Source organism: Salmo salar, chromosome ssa06, assembly GCF_905237065.1.
Source record: "Salmo salar chromosome ssa06, Ssal_v3.1, whole genome shotgun sequence".
NCBI classification, from domain to species: Eukaryota; Metazoa; Chordata; class Actinopteri; order Salmoniformes; family Salmonidae; genus Salmo; species Salmo salar.
Genome location: NC_059447.1, coordinates 65,944,119 through 65,968,019, shown reverse-complemented (window position 1 = coordinate 65,968,019; position 23,901 = coordinate 65,944,119). Strand labels below are relative to the sequence as shown.

The window sequence follows — 23,901 nt, the reverse complement described above, 5'->3', positions numbered from 1 at the left end:
GTGGGGGTGGGGTTTAAAATAGGAGATCATCACGTCCCAGGTGGAATAAAATATGTTGGTTGACCCTCTAATGGTATACTTTATTTGTTCTAATTTTAAGAATCACATCAAATCTTTGAGCCAAAGAGAGGCTAAGGGAGGATTGACAGATTCCCAATCCAATAAAATCCTTCCGCAGGCCAACAGGGAGGCAATGGTATCTAGCAGTCTATTGATCAGGGAAGGATTGTCTTTTGGTACTCCAAAAATAGATATTTCTACACTGGGCTGCAACTCAAAATGCTTCAGACAGGTAAATAGTGGACCAGTAGTCTGCCAGACGGGGTCAGGACCAGAACATCTGGGTCAAGTCTGCCAAGGAGCCTTCACATGTACCATCAATATTTGGGTAGAATTTAGACAATCTGGCCTTACTGAAATGTGTACGGTGAAGTAAACTTGTGAATCGGAACTAATAGACTTCAAGATAAAACTCAAATAAATCTAATGTAGGGCAAGGATAAAGGATTCTAAAATTAAAAACCTCTACTAGAGTAGGCCTATACAATCCTGAAATAATTCATGTAATCTTTTTACATTTAAAAATAAATCTCCATAGAAAAAATGTAAAGGACATATTGTTCCGATACACAGCGGTAAATGGATTGGGTATTGACAACAGGGTTGTAGTCTATTAGTGTATGGAGGGCTGGTTAACACTGGGTTAAACTGATTCAAGTTAATGGTATGCATAAGACACATTTTTACAGGCAGTTGACTTTTTTTCTGCAGAACATACAGTGCCTTCGAAAAGTATTCAGACCCCTTGACTTTTTCCACATTGTTAAGTTAGCCTTATTCTAATATATATATATATATATATATATATATATATATATATATATATATATATTTTAATTCTCAATCTACACACAATACCCCATAATGACAAAGCAAAACCAGGTTTTGCTCATAATCTGTGAATACTATGCGATTAAAAAAATCCAAATGTATGTAAAACATCACAATTCAAAAATATATGGCACATGGAAACCAAATAAGGGTAGTCTATGGTGATAGATGGGGATTGGCTGAGAGTGGCTGAGGGGTGGGATTAAAGAGATTATGTTCGGTAATGTATTATTGTTATGTGATTGGTGTATATAAAAGTCCAAATGTATGTAAAATGTATGTATACAGTTGAAGTCGGAAGTTTACATATACCTTAGCCAAATACATTTAAACTCAGTTTTTCACAATTCCTGACATTTAATCCTAGTAAAAATGTCCTGTCTTAGGTCAGTTAGGAACACCACTTTATTTTAAGAATGTGAAATGTCAAAATAATAGTAGAGAGAATGATTTATTGCAACTTTTATTTCTTTCATCACATTCCCAGTGGGTCAGAAGTTTACATACAATCAATTAGTATTTAGTAGCATTGCCTTTTGGGTCAAACATTTCAGGTAGCCTTCCACAAACTTCCCACAATAAGTTGGATGAATTTTGGCCCATTCCTCCTGACAGAGCTGGTGTAACTGAGTCAGGTTTGTAGGCCTCCTTGCTCTCACAAGCATTTTTTAGTTCTGCCAACAAATGTTCTATAGGGTTGAGGGCTTTGTGATGGCCACTCCAATACCTTGACTTTGTTGTTCTTAAGCCATTTTCCCACAACTTTGGAAGGATGCTTGGAGTCATTGTCCATTTGGAAGACCCATTTGCAACCAAGCTTTAACTTCCTGTCTGATGTCTTGATGTTGCTTCAATATACATACTTTTCCTTACTCATGATGCCACCTATTTTGTGAAGTGCACCAGTCTCTCCTGCAGCAAAGTACCCCCACAACATGATGCTGCCACCCCCGTCCTTCACGGTTGGGATGGTGTTCTTTGGCTTGCAAGCCTCCCCCTTTTTTCTCCAAACATAATGGTCATTATGGCCAAACAGTTCAATTTTTGTTTCATCAGACCAGAGGACATTTCTCCAAAAAGTACGATTTTTGTCCCCATGTGCAGTTGCAAACCGTAGTCTGGCTTTTTATGGCGGTTTTGGAGCAGTGGCTTCTTCCTTGCTGAGTGGCCTTTCAGGTTATGTCGATATAGGACTCGTTTTACTGTGGATATTGATACTTTTGTACCCGTTTCCTCCAGCATCTTCACAAGGTCCTTTGCTGTTGTTCTGGGATTGATTTGCACTTTTCGCTCCAAAGTAAGTAAAAGTACCTCTAGGAGATGAACGTCTCCTTCCTGAGCGGGATGACTGCTGTGTGGTCCCATGGTGTTTATACTGGCGTACTATTGTTTGTACAGATGAACGTGGTACCTTCAGGCATTTGGAAATTGCTCCAAAGGATGAACCAGACTTGTGGAGGTCTACCATTTTTTTTCTGAGGTCTTGGCTGATTTCTTTTTATCTTTCCATGATGTCTTTTAGTGTTAGTTTATTAATCTGACCATTTTAAAAAACAAGCACACATAAAACTTGAAAAAGCCATACATGCACATGAATAAAATCATCGAGGATAACAAAGTCTGGGACTTATTTCCATTGTGGTCCTCTTGAGACAAGATGGAACACAGTATGGCAGTGAAATAATAAAACTAAAACAGAAGAACATCTATCTCATCATTCCAGTTACATCATAGGGGTTATTCATATGGGCACAGACGACATCAAACATATTTTTAAAGCTACCCAGAGAAGACGTTGCATTTATGGGCAGAGGCATTCCATTCTGAGGCTCCAGTAGGAGCATTACTCCTGAACCTGTATGTCAAGCAAAGAGGCACTGAGTTTGAAGGTAGGCCTTGAAATACGTCCACAGGTACACCTCCAATTGACTCAAATTATGTCAATTAGTCTATCAGAAGCTTCTAAAACCACAACATTTTTATGGAATTTTCCAAGCTGTTTAAAAGGCACAGTCAACTTAATGCATGTAAACTTCTGACCCACTGGAATTGTGATACAGTGGATTATAAGTGAAATAATCTGTCCGTAAATAATTGTTGGAAAAATTACTTGCGTCATACACACAGTAGATGTCCTAACTGACTTGTCAAAACTATAGTTTGTTAACAAGAAATTTGTGGAGTGGTTTGAAAAACGAGTTAATGACTCCAACATTTCCTCTCTCTGCTCTGTACTAAATGGTAGGAGTATCCAAATTGTCCCCAAAAATATTCATAATTTCATTTTCTTTAGTTGTAAAGATCTGAATAGAATGTTTAAAATATTATTGATTTCAATGGGATGAACTGTTAAAACACATGAGGTAATGTACATTTGAGGGATCAGTGGTGAGCGTGCATGGAGTAGCTGCTGCTCAGCCTTATTTGTGGATAGGAAATTGTACTGAGTTTGAAGACTCAACCTTTCTTTGTAAAGTTCTGGTGGAGTATTGTTGATCTAATTTCAGAATGGCATCGATCAGCTGTTATGCGTTTAATCTCCCGTTTATTGAGAGGAATAGGAATTGATTGCCTCTAAGAACAACCTAAAGTGTAGATGGAGAGATCAAATCTGTTTTAAAGACATCAATTGTATTCAATAAAACGGTGTAGAATGAATAGTTTGAAAGTAAATATGAGTTAAGTCTCAATGGAGGGCAATCTGTATAGTTCAATAAGAATGGGAGGTCAAGAAAAAGAGGAGCATGGTCACTAACAATGGCAGCATATTCTACTTTCTCAGAGGGGAGAAGGGCTTTATCTACGAAAAACTAGTCTATTCTAGAATAGGAGTGGTGCATGTGAAAAGAAAGAAAAATCTTTGTTACTGGGAAAAAGGATTCTCCATGTATCTACACATCCTGCCGGGCTCATGAATGCAGACAAAACTTTGGACATTTGAGGGAGATAATGATCTGAGGTTTGAATGATCCAAGGCTGGGTCTGTCCCACAAATCAAGTCCTCCAAAAATTAAATAGTTTGAGTTGAGGCAGCAAATAAATGTTTGTTAATAAAATCATCATCATCCCAATTAGGAGCAAAAACACTTACAAGCAAAACACAGGTGTGAAAGAGAACACCCCCCAAGGTTTGTTACACAACTAAAGTGGCCAAATAACTTCTTAAAATTAAGCACATTAATCCGCTTTACAAGGGGTGTAGAGCCTAACTGGCATACATACGCAGCACGTGAGTTTCAAGTTTGGGGAAGATAATTTTCACCATAAAAATGCACCTTTATAATAAAAAGCATTACATGGACAATCACATTTGTGGTCACTTTTGATAATGGTGTTTTCCAGCTATTGGAAGATTCACGCTTATAGCCCACTGTCGTGTGTACATTGCTGGGCTTATAATGTGAAGAAATAGTCTAATAGTTTAACAACATTTTAAGCCGTTGCGTTCTGACCCGTTGCATCAGCCTCACTACAACGTTTTCAGACAAGATAGAACGACCAAAGGGGGCGGTGTTGCAATCTACTGCAGAGATAGCCTGCAGAGTTCTGTCCTGCTATCCAGGTCTGTACCCAAACAATTTGAACTTCTACTTTTAAAAATCCACCTCTCCAAAAACAAGTCTCTCACCGTTGCCGCCTGCTATAGACCCCCCTCGGCCCCTAGTTGTGCTCTGGACACCATATGTGAACTGATTGCCCCCCATCTATCTTCAGAGCTCGTGCTACTAGGTGACCTAAACTGGTACATGCTTAACACCCCAGCCATCCTACAATCCAAGCTTGATGCCCTCAATCTCACACAAATTATTAATGAACCCACCAGGTACAACCCCAAAGCCGCAAACACTGGCACCCTCATAGATATCATCCTAACAAACGTGCCCTCTAAATACACCTCTGCTGTTTTCAACCAAGATCTCAGCGATCACTGCCTCATTGCCTGCACCCGTAATGGGTCAGCGGTCAAACGACCTCCACTCATCACTGTCAAACGCTCCCTGAAACATTTCAACGAGCAAGCCTTTCTAATCGACCTGGCCCTGGTATCCTGGAAGGATATTGACCTCATCCCGTCAGTAGAGGATGCCTGGTTATTTTTTTTAAATGCCTTCCTCTCCATCTTAAATAAGCATGCCCCTTTCAAGAAATTTAGAACCAGGAACAGATATAGCCCTTGGTTCTCCCCAGACCCGACTGCCCTTAACCAACACAAAAATATCCTGTGGCGTTCTGCATTAGCATCGAACTGCCCCCGCGATATGCAACTTTTTAGGGAAGTTAGAAACCAATACACACAGGCAGTTAGAAACGCCAAGGCTAGCTTTTTCAAACAGAAATTCGCTCGTGCAACTCCAACTCTAAAAAGTTCTGGGACATTGTAAAGTCCATGGAGAATAAGAACACCTCCTCCCAACTGCCCACTGCACTGAGGATAGGAAACTCTGTCACCACCGATAAGCCCACTATAATTGAGAATTTCAACAAGCATTTTTCTACGGCTGGCCATGCTTTCCACCTAACTACCCCTACTGCATTCAACAGCACTGCACCCCCCACAGCTACTCGCCCGAGCCTCCCCCATTTCTCCTTCTCCCAAATCCATTCAGCTGATGTTCTGAAAGAGCTGCAAAATCTGGACCCCTACAAATCAGCTGGGCTTGACAATCTGGACCCTTTCGTTCTAAAATTATCTGCCGAAATTATTGCAACCCCTATTACTAGCCTGTTCAACCTCTCTTTCGTGTCGTCTGAGATTCCCATAGATTGGAAAGCAGCTGCTGTCATCCCCCTCTTCAAAGGAGGTGACACTCTTGACCCAAATTGCTACAGACCTATATCCATCCTACCCTGCCTTTCTAAGGTCTTCGAAAGCCAAGTTAACAAACAGATTACCGACCATTTCGAAACCCACCGCACCCTCTCCGCTATGCAATCTGGTTTCAGAGCTGGTCATGGGTGCACCTCAGCCACGCTCAAGGTCCTAAACGTCATCGTAACCGCCATCGATAAGAAACAATACTGTGCTGCCGTATTCATTGACCTGGCCAAAGCTTTTGACTCTGTTAATCACCACATCCTCATCGGCAGACTCAGTAGCCTTGGTTTCTCAAACGATTGCGTCGCCTGGTTCACCAACTACTTCTCTGACAGAGTTCAGTGTGTCAAATCGGAGGGCCTACTGTCTGGACCTCTGGCAGTCTCTATGGGGGTACCACAGGGTTCAATTCTTGGGCCAACTCTTTTCTCTGTATACATAAATGATGTCGCTCTTGCTGCTGGTGAATCTCTGATCCACCTCTACGCAGACGACACCATTCTGTACACTTCTGTCCCTTCTTTGGACACTGTGTTAACAACCCTCCAGACGAGCTTCAATGCCATTCAACTCTCCTTCCGTGGTCTCCAACTGCTCCTAAACACAAGTAAAACTAAATGCATGCTCTTCAACCGATCGCTGCCTGCACCTGCCCGCCTGTCCAGCATCACTTCTCTGGACGGTTCTAACTTAGAATTTGTGGACAACTACAAATACCTAGGTGTCTGGTTAGACTGTAAACTCTCCTTCCAGACTCACATCAATCATCTCCAATCCAAAGTGAAATCTCGAATTGGCTTCCTATTTCGCAACAAAGCATCCTTCACTCATGCTGCCAAACATACCCTCGTAAAACTGACCATCCTACCAATCCTCGACTTCGGCGATGTCATTTACAAAATAGCTTCCAATACCCTACTCAACAAGCTGGATGCAGTCTATCACAGTGCCATCCGTTTTGTCACCAAAGCCCCATATACTACGCACCACTGCGACCTGTACGCTCTCGTTGGCTGGCCTTCGCTTCATAATCGTCGCCAAACACATTGGCTCCAGGTCATCTACAAGACCCTGCTAGGTAAAGTCCCCCCTTATCTCCGCTCACTGGTCACCATAGCAGCACCCACCTGTAGCACGCGCTCCAGCAGGTATATCTCTCTGGTCACCCCTAAAGCCAACTCCTCCTTTGGTCGTCTCTCCTTCCAGTTCTCTGCTGCCAATGACTGGAACGAACTACAAAAATCTCTGAAACTGGAAACACTTATCTCCCTCACTAGCTTTAAGCACCAGCTCACAGATCACTGCACCTGTAGATAGCCCATCTATAATTTAGCCCAAACTACTACCTCGTCCCCTACTGTATTTATTTATTTTGCTCCTTTGCACCATATTATTTATATTTTATCTCTGAACTTTCTTCAAACTACAAATCTACCATTCCAGTGTTTTTCTTGCTATACTTTATTTACTTTGCCACCATGGCATTTTTTTGCCTTTACCTCCCTTATCTCACATCATTTGCTCACATTGTATATAATCTTATTTTTTTCTACTGCATCATTGATTGTATGTTGTTTTACTCCATGTGTAACTCTGTGTTTTTGTATGTTGTCGAACTGCTTTATCTTGGCCAGGTCGCAATTGTAAATGAGAACTTGTTCTCAACTTGCCTACCTGGTTAAATAAAGGTGAAATAAAAAAATTAAAAAAATTAAAAAATTACTTAAAAAGATTTTTGATGCTAGTGGTTGTACTAATTCAGATCTATCGCATCCCACAACTGTCCCAGATGATGTTTGGAAAATGTATTTCTCGCACAGAATTTGTCAACTTTTGTACTATGGGGGATAGTAGATTGACATAGGCCTACTCACCTTGTTGGCTGCCGAAAAGTAAAAAATGGACAGTTCCAATATCTTCAATATGCACCTCGGAATTGGATATGGACGCGCGTAGTTCCCAATGCGTCGGTCTTCACTTGTAGCCTGTGAGAAAGACCCGATCACGTGATGGAGAGCCGTGTGAGTGAGTGGTGCTTCGGAGCGAGCAGCATTTATGGAGAAGGGCTGCAAAAGGCATGGATTTTTTTAGGGTGCATTATGGCCACACAAGGGGATGCCACCGGGAAATTCGAGACACTATCAAGCACTTCTCAAATTGTGAATGAAAGACTGCCAAAGTGTACAGCCGGTGCAAAAAGCCACTTTTTTCAAAATCATTAGATTTGCATCATACAGCCTTAAAATGTATTAAAAATCAAAACATATAGCCCAATGTTTGTAGAACAACTAAAGTTACATTAATAACTCTAAATTAAGCATATAGGAGTACCTATTTCTTTGTTAACCGCTCAACACAATGTGCGGACTCTCTAATTGTTTGGAGAAATATCCTTTCTATTTTATTCAGCTTTGTTCAATTGTATTCTTCATACTATAAAATAATGCCACGGAATTCTAAGCAAATATTGTCTGCTAAATGAACTAGTGTAGCCCACAGACATACAGCATAGGCAGATCAGGACCTAACATAAGGACAACTCAGGGTATGCTATTCTGTTCATTTGAAATGGACTACATTTTCTTCATAACAGATTTCACAAGCTATTAAGAGTGTGCCCTCAGGCCTCGCCTCTACTACCACTTACCTATAACAGAAAATCCATGTGCACATGTGTATGTTATTGTGTGTTTGTATGCATGTGTCTATGTTTGTGTTGCTTCACAGTCCCCGCTGTTCCATAAGGTGTATTTTTTATCTAACTTTACTGCTTGCATGAGTTATTTGATGTGGAATGGAGTTCCATGTAGTCATGGCTCTATGTAGTACTGTGCGCCTCCCATAGTCTGTTCTGGACTTGGGGATTGTGAAGAGACCTCTGGTGGCATGTCTTGTGGGGTATGCATGGGTGTCCGAGCTGTGAGTCAGTAGTTCAATCAGACAGTTCAGTGCATTCAACATGTCAATACCTCTCAAGTAGTGATGAAGTCCATCTCCTCTACTTTGAGCCAGGAAAGATTGAAATGCATATAATTAAAGTTAGCTCTCTGTGTACAACCAAAGGCCAGCTGTGTTGCCCTGTTCTGAGCCAATTGCAATTTTCCTAAGTTGCTCTTTATGGCACCTAACAACACGACTGAACAGTAGTCCAGGTGCGACAAAATTAGGACCTATCTTGTTAGTGCTGTTAAGAATGCAGAGCAGCTCTTTATTATAGACAAACTTCTCCCCATCCTAGCTACTGTTGTATCAATATGTTTTGACCATGACAGTTTTACAATCCAGGCTTACTCCAAGCAGTTTAGTCTTCTCAACATCCACATTCATTATAATATTTAGCTGAGGTTTAGTGAATGATTTGGCCCAAATACAATGCTTTTAGTTTTTGAAATTCAAATATGGGTTGTGTTAGGGGCGTGTTCTACGCCAATTCCCCACTGCCGCACCAGTTATCTGCGCTCAAAACTACACGGAGTGAAACCCGATACTCTGGCGCAACGCAACCTCAAAGAACTATAGCACCCTGCAAACACGAGACCAAAGTACTCCAACATCAGTGAACCACAGGGCGAAAGCAAAATATATCTAAACACGGACTAAATCAAACAACGGCATTACAAACAAGAAATTAACCAGAGTAAAATCCTGAGGTTTTTGCATTATTTAACTAAGTTAGCATTAGCCATTTAAACAAAAACATTTAAAAAACTGCTATTTAACATATGCTACTAGTGCCAGCCAATGTTACTTACATGGATACAGGTTCAGGCAGTCGATTTCAGATGTAGCTAGCTAGGTAGTTAACCATATGTCAAGCTCTCTCTCAGCTAGCTAGCCGCTAGAAATTATGAAGTGCTTAGCTCCCAAATTAAAACAAAACAACTTGTTGCCATGTAAAAATAAATTCCACATGAGCTAACCAGCTAGTTAGTAAACAGTCAATGTGGCCAGCCATCTCCAGCTAGCCAGCCAATGAGATTGTGATGTAGCCAACGTTGCCAATAATCCCTGCCAAATGTAAATAAAGATGTCCTCGGTGTCATGTTCGTCGTAATGATTGGACCAAGGCGCAGCGTGAGTAGAGTTCCACATCTTTATTATAACGTGAAACTTCAGCAAAATACAAAAACAATAAATGATCAAACGAAACATGAAGACAGTGAAGTGCAAATAGGCACCTACACAAAAACAAGATCCCACAAAACAGTGGAGAAATGGCTGCCAAAATATGATCCCCAATCAGAGACAACGCTAAACAGCTGCCTCTGATTGGGAACCATACCAAGCACACCAACATAGAAATAAACCACAAAGAACACCCCCAGTCACGCCCTGACCTACTATACCATAGAGAACCAAGGGCTCTCTGTGGTCAGGGCGTGACAGTAGTACCCTGGTGCGGGACGAAGTACCCGCTCATCCCACGGATCCAGCCATGGACCCAGGCTGAACACTGTGCCTGGATCTCGATGCCGAGGAAGGCTCCTACCATGGAGCGGGACTGGACGCCGTGTCTGGACTGGGCATCGGCGCAGAGGAGAGCTCCTGCCATGGAGCGAGACTGGACACCGTATTTGGAGGTTCCGGACCGTGGACCGTCGCTGGAAGCTCTGGACTGGGAAACTGTCGCCGGAAGCTCTGGACTGGGAAGGCGCACTGGAGGCCTGATGCGTGGGGCCGGCACAGGATGTACTGGGCTGTGGAGACGTACTGGAGACCTAGTGCGTATAGCCGGCATCAATGGTACCGGTTCGATGACACACCTCGCACGGCAAGTGCGAGGAGCTGGCACAGGACGTACTGGGCTGTGGAGGCGCACTGGAGACCTGGTGCGTAGAACCGGCATCCATGGCACCGGACAAATGACACACTCCTCAAGGCGAGTGTGGAGAGCTAGCACCGGATGTACAGGGCTGGGAAGGCATACTGGAGACCTGGTGCGTGGAGCCGGCACAACTTTCACCAGACTGATAGCACGCTCCTCAGGACGAGTACGGAGAGCTGACTCAGGTGGCATTAAACCGATAACACGCTCCTTAGGGCAAATGTTGTGCATCCTCCACCAATTCAATAACTAATTTCTCTCTCCTCCAAATTCTCCCTCAACTCACTGACGGTCTCCGATTCTCTCCGTTCACTCTCCTCCAGTTTCTACCTCTTCTCCCAGACCGGCTCTGGTTCACTCCTCGGCTCCGCCGACCACCCCTTGTGCCCCCCCTCAACTTTACTCTAGGAGCCAGACATACAATGCTTTAGCCTCGGCCAGTGTGTCAAAGGTAATGGTCTCTCCCTTGTAAAAGACACAAAGACGGGCAGGGTGTAGGAGCTAAAACGTTATACTGTTCTTGTTGAGACAGGTTTCGATATCCTTGAATTCAGCTTGAATCTTCACGAGGTTGGCACTCAGGTCCAGATAGAATCGCATATCTTGGCCACAGAATTAAGGTTGATGCTCCCTCGCAGAGCGCATTCATTTTCTTGGTAATGATGAAAGGTAATGATTGATCGCCATAGGCCGCTCGGCTGAGTTGGGTTTGGGGGCGAGCTCCGGCGACTTGTCAAAGACACTGTTGCCCATTACTTCCACCAGCATGTCGGAGACACATTTCACAGGGTTGACTGCAGTCTCAATTCCCTCCATAACGCCAACGATCCGGATATGTTCCCTTCTGGTATAGTTCTCCAACGAATCTACCTTGGAAAGAGGAGCTGTGTTGACTGTTTTCATACGAGACATCCACCTCCAGCTCTGCAATCTGCTCGGTGTTGTCTGTGTTCGAACCTTAAAGTGCAGTGAGGTGTCGCCCAAAAGACATCAATGGAAGTTTGGAGAGGTGTCAGCGAAGTGCTGAAGAGAGAACCCATATCCTCTTTTAAGCTACTTCTTTGTTTAGCTAGTTCAGCTACCAGCGTGGTCATAGACAGAGTTCCTCTATCCAGTGTCTGTGTTCTTTTGCCAATCTTAATCTTTTATTTTTATTGGCCAGTCTGAGATATGGCTTTTTCTTTGCAAGTCCGCCTAGAAGGCCAGCATGCCGGAGTCGCCTCTTCACTGTTGACGTTGAGACTGATGTTTTGCTGGTACTATTTAATGAAGCTGCCAGTTGAGGACTTGTGAGGCGTCCGTTTCTCAAACTAGACACTAATGTACTTGTCCTGTTGCTCAATTGTGCGCCGGGGCCTCCCACTCCTCTTTCTATTCTGGTTAGAGCCAGTTTTGCTCTGTTCTGTGAAGGGAGGAGTAGTGCACAGCGTTGTACGGGATCTTCAGTTTCTTGGCAATTTCTCGCGTGGAATAGCCTTCATTTCTCAGAACAAGAATAGACTGACGAGTTTCAGAAGAAAGGTCTTTGTTTCTGGCCATTTTAAGCCTGTAACCGAACCCACAAATGCTGATGCTCCAGATACTCAACTAGTCTAAAGAAGGACAGTTTTATTGCTTCTTTAATCAGAACATCAGTTTTCAGCTGTGCTAACATAATTGCAAAAGGGTTTTCTAATGATCAATTAGCCTTTTAAAATGCTAAACTTGGATTAGCTAACACAACATGCCATTGGAACACAGGAGTGATGGTTGCTGATAATGGGCCTCTGTACGTCTATGTAGATATTCCATAAAAGATCTGCCATTTCCAGCTACAATAGTAATTCACAACATTAACAATGTCTACACTGCATTTCAGATTAATTTGATATTTTAATGGACAAAATGTGCTTTTCTTTCAAAAACAATGGCATTCCTAAGTGACCCCAAACTTTTGAACGGTAGTGTATACTTTGTATACTGTAACCTTATAGAGGAAGCTAGTGAACATTTCAGCTCACGTCTGATTCCACCATGGTCCCCCATGTGATTGATTCATGTATTGTGATATAGGCTACCAGCTGGAGCACAATAGCTGTGACCAGCACAGGGTGCATCCAGTCTCTGATAGAGGGAGAAAGCGATAGAGCATCACACACACACACACACAACCCTTGTCCTTTACAGGTCACCGAGAGAAAACCCAAGTCTATTACACGTAAACCTTCTGACTGCATTTTACAGCAGTCCTCGTGACTGGCTTCAACATATAGGCCAGTATGCTGGACCAATGATGATTATGATCATCTACTTGAGCCTGTAGCTATGCTTTCACTGCATTGATTTATGGCAAAGAAAATGTGCCAACCTTTCTGGGTAATTATGGCTGATATGATTTCCTCATGCATGACAATACCTACTAGCCTATGTGTTGACACATTGTACCAGTATCCCCTGTATATAGCCCCACTATTGTTATTTACTGCTACTCTTTAATTATTTGTTATTCTTATCTCCTACGTTTTTTTTGGGGGGGGGGTATATTCTTAAAACTGCATTGTTGGTTAAGGGCTTGTATCAATCAATCAAATGTATTGATTTATTTATAAAGCCCTTACATCAGCTGATGTCACAAAGTGCTGTACAGAAACCCAGCCTATAATCCCAAACAGCAAGCAATGCAGGTGTAGAAGCACGGTGGCTAGGAAAAACTCCCTAGAAAGGCCAGAACCTAGGAAGGAACCTAGAGAGGAACCAGGCTCTGAGGGGTGGCCAGTCCTCTTCTGGCTGTGCAGGGTGGAAGTAAGCATTTCACTGTAAGGTCTACTACACCTGTTGTATTTGGCGCATGTGACAATGATTTTTTTATTTGATTTACTGAGCTTCTCTTAACTATGGGCTCCTATTACAGGTAACGAAAATGAGTATCCTCTCAGGGAATGACCTGTGTAAAGAGTGCATAAAGCGCTTCAGAAGAACACCTTGGTTCCTGTGACATTACGAAAACTAGGCTGGCTATACAGAGATTAAGTATCATTCTGAAAGGGAAAGGTTAGCATCATTTCCAAAGGAGAGGGGGAGTTTTTCTAAAATATTTGTGCTAAAGGGTAAACACAAGGTTATGAATGTTTTATCTCTATGGTGGGGCAGATGTGTCTACACCCCCATTTAAACAGCCTTGTGTGTCCTGATAAGGAGTCCTTCAGGTCTGCACTTAACAGAGCCTTCAGAAAGTATTCTCACCCCTTGACTTTTCCACATTTTGTTGTGGTACAGCCTGCATTTAAAAATGGATTATATTGAGATGTTCTGTCACTGTCCTACACACAATACACCATAATGGTGGAATTATGTTTTTAGAAAAGTTTTCAAATTCATTGAAAATTAAAATCTGAAATGTCTTGAGTCAATACATATTCAACCCCTTTGTTATGGCAAGCCTAAATAAGTTCAGGAGTAAAAATGTGCTTAACAAGTCACACAAGTTTCATTGACTCACTGTGTGCAAAAATAGTGTTCATCATTTTATAATTACGACCTCATCTCTGTACAATTGTCTGTAAGGTCCCTCAGTCGAGCAGTGACTTTCAAACACAGATTCAACCACAAAGACCAGGGAGGTTTTCCAATGCCTCTCAAGGAATGGCACCTATTGGTAGATGGCTAAAACATTTAATTCAATATACCCAGTATCAATAAACCCAGTCACTACAAAGATATCGGTGTTCTTCCTAACTCAGTTGCTGGATAGGAAGGCCAATGGTGACTTTAAAACAGTTAGAGTTTAATGGGTGTGATAGTTTTCTCCTGAGGATGGATCAACAACATTGTAGTTACTCCACAATACTAACCTAATTGAAAGAATGAAAAGAAGAAAGCCTGTACAGAAACAAAATATTCAAAAATATGCCAGCTGTTTGCAATAAGGCACTAAAGTAAAACTGCAAAAATTGGCATTTAAATGCACGTTATGTCTTGAATACAAAGCATTATGTGTGGGGCAAATCCAACACATCACTGAGTACCACTTCATATTTTCAAGCATGGTGGTGGCTGCATCATGTTATGGGTGTGCTTGTCATCAGCAAGGACTACCGTGTTTTTTTTAGGATAAAAAGAAACTGAATAGAGCAAAATTCTGGAGGAAAACCTGGCTCAGTCTGCTTTCAAAACAGACACTGGGAGACCAATTCCCCTTTCAGCAGAACAATGACCAAAAATACAAGGCCAAATATTTATTTTTAACCTTTATTTTATCAGGGAGTCATACTGAGACCAAGGTCTCATTTACAGATGAGCCCTGAATTTCATAAATTACAGAAAATACTCACATCAAAATCGAAATACAAGCAGAAAGAAAAACATGGCCTTAAAAACAGTAATAAGGTCCTCAATCAGCTTTCTGAATTGCCCTAGAGGCACAAAAACATAAATTAAGAAGATTTAAGAATTTGCAACAAATAAAAGCTGATTTACCTAACTTACCTAATTTACTAATTTACCTAACTCAGTAGAGACCAAAGGCATTTCCATCCCTGAGACCAGGTGTGGTAACTCATAGGTCTAAAGTTTAGCAAAGATGTTAGGTACAGTGGGACTTTTTGTAAAAAGGCCTTATAAATGAAAACATAGCAAGGTATCAACCTATGTGACATCAGAGGGCCAACCAACTTCCTGGTAGCGAATGCAGTGATGGGTACAAAAATTGTCACCTGTAATAAAGCGCAGAGCAATTTCTGTCTCTATTAAAGCCCTTTTGTGGGGGAAAACTCATTCTGATTGGCTGGGTGTGGCTCCCAGTGGGTGGGCCTGGCTGCCTAGTGGGTGTGCCTATGCCCTCCCAGACCCACCCTGGCTAAACCCCTGCAAAATCCATAGATTAGGGCCTAATGAATTTATTTCAATTGACTGATTTCCTTATATATGAACTGTAACCCAGTAAAATCTTTGAAATTGTAGCATGGTGAGTTTATGATCTAGGACCGATAGGAATGTTGACTGAATAATCTGCTTTCTACTATTTAGCGCGAGGCAGGACCTACACTACCGGTCAAAAGTTTGGACACAACTACTTATTATATTAAGGGTTTTTATTTATTTTTACTATTTTCTACATTTTAAAATAGTAGAAAGACATCACAATTATGAAATAACACATATGGAATCACATAGTAACCCAAAAAAGTGTTAAACAAATCAAAATATGTTTTAGATTTTTCAAAGTACCCACCCTTTGCCTTGATGACTGCTTTGCACATTCTTGGCATTCTCTCAACCAGCTTCATGAGGAATGCTTTTCCAACAGTCTTGAAGGAGTTCCCACGTATGTTGAGCACTTGTTGGCTGCGTCTCCTAAACTCCGCGGTCTGACTCATCCCAAACCATCTCAATTTGGTTGAGGTCGGGGGATTGGGGAGGCCAGGTCATCTGATGCAGCACTCCATCACTCTCCTTCTTGGTAAAATAGCCCTTACACAGCCTGGAGGTGTGTTGGGTCATTGTCCTGTTGAAAAACAAATGATAGTCCCACTAAGCACAAACCAGATGGGATGGCGTATCGCTGCAGAATGCTGTGGTAGCTATGCTGGTTAAGTGTGCCTTGAATTCTAAATAAATCATACACAGTTACCAGCAAAGCACCCCACACCCTAAAACCTCCTCCATGCTTTATGGTGGGAAATTGTCACACCCTGATCCGTTTCACCCGTCTTGGTGCTCGTCTCCATCCTTCTCCATGTGTCGCCCATCTTCCCCATTATCCCCAGTGTATTTATACCCGTGTTCTCTGGTTGTCTGTTGTCAGTTAGTTTTGTTCGTCAAGCCTACCAGCATTTCCCCGTTGCTCCTGTCTGTTTCTAGTTCCTGTTTCCCGGTTTTGACCATTCTGCGTGCCCTGACCCTGACTGTCGTTCTGTACCTTGTCACACCGACCTGGATTACTAACCTCTGACTGCCCTTGATCTATCGTTTTACCTGCCCTTGTTCTAGTAATAAACATTTGTTATTTCGACACTGTCTGCATCTGGGTCATCCCTAAAACGTGATAGAAATACACATGCGGAGATCATTCGTTCACACACACACACCGCGTCTCACAAAGACACGGCAGTTGGAACCAAAATTCTCCAATTTGGACTCCAGACCAAAAGGACAGATTTCCACTGGTCTAATGTCCATTGCTCGTGTTTCTTGGCCCAAGCAAGTCTCTTCTTCTTATTGGTGTCCTTTAGTAGTGGTTTCTTTGCAGCAATTCGACCATGAAGGCCTGATTCACGCAGTCTCCTCTGAACAGTTGATGTTGAGATGTGTCTGTTACTTGAACTCTGTGAAGCATTTATTTGGGCTGCGATTTCTGAGGCTAGTAACTAATGAACTTATCCTCTGCAGCAGAGGTAACTGTGGGTCTTCCATTCCTGTGGCGGTCCTCATGAGAGCCAGTTTCATCATAGCGCTTGATGGTTTATGCAACTGCACTTGAAGAAACGTTCAAAGTTCTTGAAATGTTCCGCATTGACTGTCTTAAAGTAATTATGGACTGTCGTTTCGCTTTGCTTAATTGAGTTGTTCTTGCCATAATATGGACATGGTCTTTTACCAAATAGGGATATCTTCTGTATACCACCCCTACCTTGTCACAACACAACTGATTGGCTCAAACACTTTAAGAAGGAAAGAAATTCCACAAATTAACTTTTAACAAGCACACGTGTTAAATTAAATGCATTCCAGGTGACTACCCCCTGAAGCTCAGTCACAAGCTGGTTGAGAGAATGCAAGTGTGCAATGCTGCAATGCTGTCATCAAGGCTAAGGTTGGCTACTTTGAAAGATATAAAATAGATTTTGATTTGACAAATTTTTTGGTTTCTACATTATTTCATGTGTTATTTCATAGTTTTGATATCTTCACTATCATTCTACAATGTAGAAAATAGTAAAAATAAAAACTTTTGAATGAGTTAGTGTTCTAAAACCTTTGGTCCAGTAGTGTATTTCTATAGAAGCCCATTTGTATTCTCAACTTCTTAACTAACTCGTCAATATTCTATTTAAAAAAGACAGCTTTTCATCTATCCAGATATTCTTAAGCAGGGACACAATCAATATGGACACCATCCAAAGTACATATACTTAAATCAGAGTTAATTTTATGGGCTCTAGAGAACAATATATACTTAGTTTTACCTGCATTCAATACTAATTTCAGGTCAATAAAGTTTTTCTGTAATACAATGAAGGCAGACTGTAGTTCACATAGAGCCTGGTCAACCGTGGGGTAAATAGCATACACAACAGTATCATCGGCATACAAGTGCAGGACAAGTCGATATAGTTAAGGTAAACAGTAAAAAGTACAGGACCCAGAATCGACCCCTGCGGCACACCTTTCGTAATATCCAAGAAACCTGATATAACACCATCAGTAGATAAAGTTTTATCTGTCAAGTAATTTTTAAACCAGTTACATGCAGCCTGGTCTAGACCAATTGAGGAAAGCCTCCGAATTAGCAGTGATTGATCAACAGTATCAAAAGCCTTTGACAGGTCAAAGAAGAGGGCAGCACGTTGCCTTTATCCATACAGTTAACCACAATTTATAACTAGGGATGCAGCAGAGATAGTGCTATGACCTGGTATAAAACCAAACTCATGTACATTTAGAATATATTTCAAAGATAAGATCTTAGCTGAGAATTAATCAAGTCTCATTTTAGCTAGGCAAGAAAGTTCAGAAAAAGGGTGATAATTATTTAGGCACACTGGAGTTGCTTACCAAGATGACATCGATTGTTCGAGTGGCCTAGTTACAGTTTTGAGTTAAACAGGCTTGAAAATCTATGGCAAGACTTGAAAATGGCTGTCTATCAATGGTCAACAACCAACTTGACAGAGATCGAAGAATTTAAGAATAATGTGCAAATATTGTACAATCCAGGTGTGCAAAGCTCTTACAGACTTACCCAGAAAGACTCACAGATAGAATCACCTTTTAGCAGCGACTATAACATTGAGTCAGTGGTGTGAATACTTTTGTAATTTAGATAACTGTATTTAATTTTCAATAAATGTGCAAACAAATCTAAAAATATGTTTTCACTTCGTCATTATGGGGTATTGTGTGTAGACGGGTGAGGAAAAAAATAAAGATTGAATCCATTTTGAACTCAGGCTGTAACATAACAAAATGTGGAATAAGTCAAGGGGTAGGAATACTTTCTGAAGGCCCGGTAAACAATCTCTGTTAACCCAGAACTAAAGTCGTGCGTAATTGGTCAGCTGCTCAATTAAGTTATAGATTGATACATCTTAAGAGAAGAGATCAAGAGATGCTAGAACGAGCAGTGGAACGAGTAGCTCCACCCTCTCTCTTCGCAAGTTACAGGCCAAATGTCATCTCCCCTTCCGAAATTCCAAAGATGCTAACACCTGCAGAATTGAGATTTGTCCAAATAACCAGCGCCGAAAAACCCAAACACCAGAACCATGGTTTCTCGCATCCCGTTCAGTCCCAACAGATTCTACTGTACCAGTTATATTTACGTAAATCTGTCCATGAGAAATTACATAAAACATTAATAAAACGTCCTTACTGCAATGTTAAAGAGCGCAAAATGCCTACCATCTATCGCAACAATTTCTGACCAGCTAAAAGCTTAGGGCTAAAGAGCCCACTGCAATGCAATGAAATACTATACTTGCGAACATATACCATACCGGTCTATTTCTACTAGCAGGCTACAACAGGAAAAAAGCAGTCATCCTCCATAAAGAGGAGTATGATTTCCCAGTGAGAAGCCAGGTCTACTAGGTCTGTCATCTCTCTGAAAACAGTGGTTTGTTGAAACACTGCAAGTTCAGAGCTCATCAGAGGCTCAGTGGTCCTGTTGAATCATCTCTGCCAGTCACAAGGTGTGTGATGATCAAACGGTGAAAGCCTGTCTTGACAGGCTGTCTGTGTGATTCTCCTGAGCCTGTGTGATCAAACACAGGGTGTCTGACCAATTAAACACCACTCGTTATGAGTCATCACCTCTGAGGTACAACAGACTACGACAGCGAGCGGTCCACGCCACAGCATAATCTCTACAGGAAAACCAAACCCATGCATTGGGCTCCTAAATATACCAGCAGTTAGGAAAATGGTGGCAAGTAAGGTCATGAGTGACTCCAGACTCATCAAATAGGCTAGATACAGTAATTGGCAAAAGCAAACAGGTCTAGGGCCTATTCAAATCAACCTACTCACTTGTGAGGTTTGATATAATTACAGGGTTGTACAGCTGCTGAAACAGCAGTGGTGTCTTATGGGGCTTCACTTGCCCTGTGCCAGCCGTGTAACAGAGAGACAGAAACACTGTGCCCACTGCTCATTGTCACTACAGTTTAATCAGAGGGTTGTTTTTCATGGCTCCTTAATGAGAGATCCTGCTGGTCTGGTCTCAGGCCATAAAGTTAACCACAGCATGGGTCAGCGTTGTGTGTGTCTCCAACAGGGTAGAAAAATAACTACTGCAGAGCCAGAGGTATTTATAAAAAAAGGGAAAGCTACTTAAAATGCCAGTCTTGATGCATGATTAGGGGCAATTGAAAACGTGTTGCCAACAACATTGTTGCCTTCTCCCAATATATGTAGGTCATTGAGGTTCATAAAGTAATCTGTGCTCCCTGCCATCCAGGACGTACATGCCAGGCGGTGTCGGAGAAAGGCATGAAAAATTGCCAAAGACTCCAGCCACCCAAGACAGACTGTTCTCCATGCTCCCATCCAGCAGGCGGAACCGGTGCATCAGGGCTCAGACAGACTGTTCTCCATGCTCCCATCCAGCAGGCGGAACCGGTGCATCAGGGCTCAGACAGACTGTTCTCCATGCTCCCATCGAGCAGGCGGAACCGGTGCATCAGGGCTCAGACAGACTGTTCTCCATGCTCCCATCCAGCAGGCGGAACCGGTGCATCAGGGCTCAGACAGACTGTTCTCCATGCTCCCATCCAGCAGGCGGAACCGGTGCATCAGGGCTCAGACAGACTGTTCTCCATGCTCCCATCCAGCAGGCGGAACCGGTGCATCAGGGCTCAGACAGACTGTTCTCCATGCTCCCATCCAGCAGGCGGAACCGGTGCATCAGGGCTCAGACAGACTGTTCTCCATGCTCCCATCCAGCAGGCGGAACCGGTGCATCAGGGCTCAGACAGACTGTTCTCCATGCTCCCATCCAGAAGGCGGAACCGGTGCATCAGGGCTCAGACAAACAGACTCCAAAACAGCTTCTATCCCCTGGCCATAAGACTGTTAAATGGCCAACAACTACTGCTCTCCCTCACCCACAGACTATCCACACTGATTCTATACCCATCCACAGGTATCTACCCAGGTCTCTAAAATTAATATTGATTAGATGCATTACTCCACTACGCTGCTGTTCATTGATTATTGATTGCCATAACCATTAGTATTTATCCTGCTGCTGGTCACCATTACTCCCATTCACATACATTACATTACCATAAGTATTTATATATTCCTACTCCCAGTCACTTTTCAGCCCTGTTTACATGTATATCCTACTCCCAGTCACTTTTCAGCCCTGTTTCCATGTATATCCTACTCCCAGTCACTTTTCAGTCCTGTTTACATGTGTATCCTACTCCAAGTCACTTTTTATGTATAAACCCACATACCTGCACATTGTATGTTATCTTGTGAAGTGCAGCCTGCCCCCTGCCTTGAAGTAGGTTAACCCCCTTCAGTGTAAATTGTGGAAAATAGACATCCATTTACATTCAATGTGAGCAGGGGGGAGGAGAACAGAATAATGACCGTGGGAAGGGTAGCAGCTGACAGACCTGTTTAGTGTTTGTAGACACCATAGGAAAGATTAGAAGATAGGCCTATCCAACTTAAACGTTTCCTACCTTTTCTGGAGAACAAATAATATGGACAAATCATTTGTTTGGTCAGGTCACTTAATCTCCAAAGACTACTGTTCAGGTGTGTACAAATCAGTCTCAAATTGTAAGAAACAGATATGATCTGACACCTCGCATGCGCTGCGTCTTTGCAAGGTAGCATCTCAAGACTTACCATGAGCATGCTCCTCACCAAGATGTGGCATTCAGTGAACCTGTTCAACCCATCATGTGCCTCAGACTGTTCCAGGCCCAGTGTATCACAGCTACCCAAGAAGTCAAGAATCTGAGTAAGCTACAAAAGGGCAGCTACAGCGACATGACAGTTCATTCAATGCCAGATAGTCTGTTGCTCAATGTCATTTACAGAAAACAACGACAATTTGGGACGGTCTGTTTCTTATGCAAAATACATTTACCAAAATACTGACAAGATAGTGGAGGGCATGCCACCATCATAAAGAGCATAGTGCTGTCTGACTCTGATAAGGTGACAATGAGCCATGAACATTTTAATACACAGAACACAACCACATGGAGATAGCTAACAAATCAATAAAGATACTGGAAGAATAAGAAAGAAAGGCTAGTCAATAATACGATCATAGCTGGCCAGAAGAAATGTGGGCTGGCCTCAAATGGCTTGGGAACCACCACCACAACATTACACCCCACTCAGAAACTGTAGGCTACTTCTGTCATTTGACAAATATAGAGTGTCAACGGGCTGCCAATCGATCAGCAGCAGGGTTGCCATGTCTACGGTTTTCTCACCAAATTGGGATACTTTGAAAACAATGTTGTGGATGAAAATGTACTGGTTGCGTCACCGTGGCCGCCATGGCATTTTTTCTTAAAATATGTACGGTGCATTCGGAAAGTCTTCAGACCCCTTGACTTTTTCAACATTTTGTTACGTTATGGCCTTATTCTAAAATTGATGTTTGCAAATTCGTTAAAAATAAAAATAAACGGAAATATCACACTTACATAAGTATTCAGACCCTTTACTCTGTACTTCGTTTAAGCACATTTGGCAGCAATTACAGGCTTGAGTCTTCTTGGGTATGACGCTACAAGCTTGGTACTAGAGGTGGACCGATTATGATTTTTCAACGCCAATACCAATTATTGGAGGACCAAAAAATGCCGATACCGATTAATAAGCCAATTTTATTTATATATACACACACGTAATAATGACAATTACAATACTGAATGAACACTTATTTTAACTTAATATAATACAAAAATAAAAATAAATGTAGCCTCAAATAAATAATGAAATGTTCAATTTGGTTTAAATAATGCAAAAACAGTATTGGAGAAGAAAGTAAAAGTGCAATATGTGCCATGTAAAAAAGCTAACGTTTAAGTTCCTTGCTCAGAACATATGAAAGCCGATGGTTCCTGTTAACATGAGTCTTCAATATTCCCAGTTAAGAAGTTTTAGGTTGTAGTGATAGGAATTATAGGACTATTTCTCTCTATACCATCTGTATTTCATATACCTGACTATTGGATGTTCTTATAGGTACTTTAGTATTGCCACCCTAATCTCGGGAGTTGACAGGCTTGAAGTCATAAACAGCGCTGTGCTTCAAGCATTGCGAAGAGCTGCTGGCAAATGCAGGAAAGTGCTGTTTGAATGAATACTTACAAGCCTGCTGCTGCCTACCACCGCTCAGTCAGACTGCTCTATCAAATATCAAATCATAGACTTAATTATAACATAATAACACACAGAAATACAAGCCTTAAGGCATTAATTTGGTCAAAACCGGTAACTATCATTTCAAAAACAAAACGTTTATTCTTTCAGTGAAATACGGAACCGTTCTGTATTTTATCTAACGGGTGGCATCCCTAAGTCTAAATATTGATGTTACATTGCACAACCTTCAATGTTATGTCATAATTATGTAAAATTCTGGCAAATTAATTACGGTCTTTGTTAGGAAGAAATTACCTTCACACAGTTCGCAACATGCCAGGCGGTCCAAACTGCTGCATATACCCTGACTCTGCTTGCACAGAACGCAAGATAAGTGACAATTTCCCTAATTAATATTGCCTGCTAACATATATTTCTTTAACTAAATATGCAGGTTAAAAACAATATACTTGTGTATTGATTTTAAGAAAGGCATTGATGTTTATGGTTAGGTACAGTCGTGCAACGACAGTGCTTTTTTCGCGAATGCGCTTGTTAAATCATCACCGTTTGGCGAAGTAGGCTGTGATTCGATAATAAATTAACAGGCACCGCATTGATTATTTGCAACGGAGGACAAGCTAGTTAAACTAGTAATATCAACCATGTGTAGTTAACTAGTGATTATGTTAAAATAGATTGTTCTTTAGGTACCATTTGGCAAACTCCAAGCGGGCTGTCATGTGCCTTTTACTGAGGAGTGGCTTCCATCTGGCCACTCTACCATAAAGGCCTGATTGGTGGAGTGCTGCAGAGATGGTTGTCCTTC

The 23,901-nt window shown here is 41.9% G+C and overlaps 1 protein-coding gene across 3 annotated transcripts in view; it reads right to left on the bottom strand.

Annotated features, from left to right (window-relative positions):
* Positions 1-23,901, bottom strand: part of LOC106607858 (sodium-dependent multivitamin transporter) — a 36,799-nt gene that overhangs the window by 7,797 nt on the left and 5,101 nt on the right. The window contains exon 1 of one of the 3 annotated variants that reach the window (XM_014205298.2): positions 15,742-15,807. The exons of the other annotated variants lie outside the window; for them this stretch is intronic. The gene's annotated coding sequence lies outside the window, so the exon portion shown is untranslated. Of the gene's footprint in view, positions 1-15,741; positions 15,808-23,901 lie in introns of those variants that run through there. 3 annotated transcript variants of the gene reach the window in all.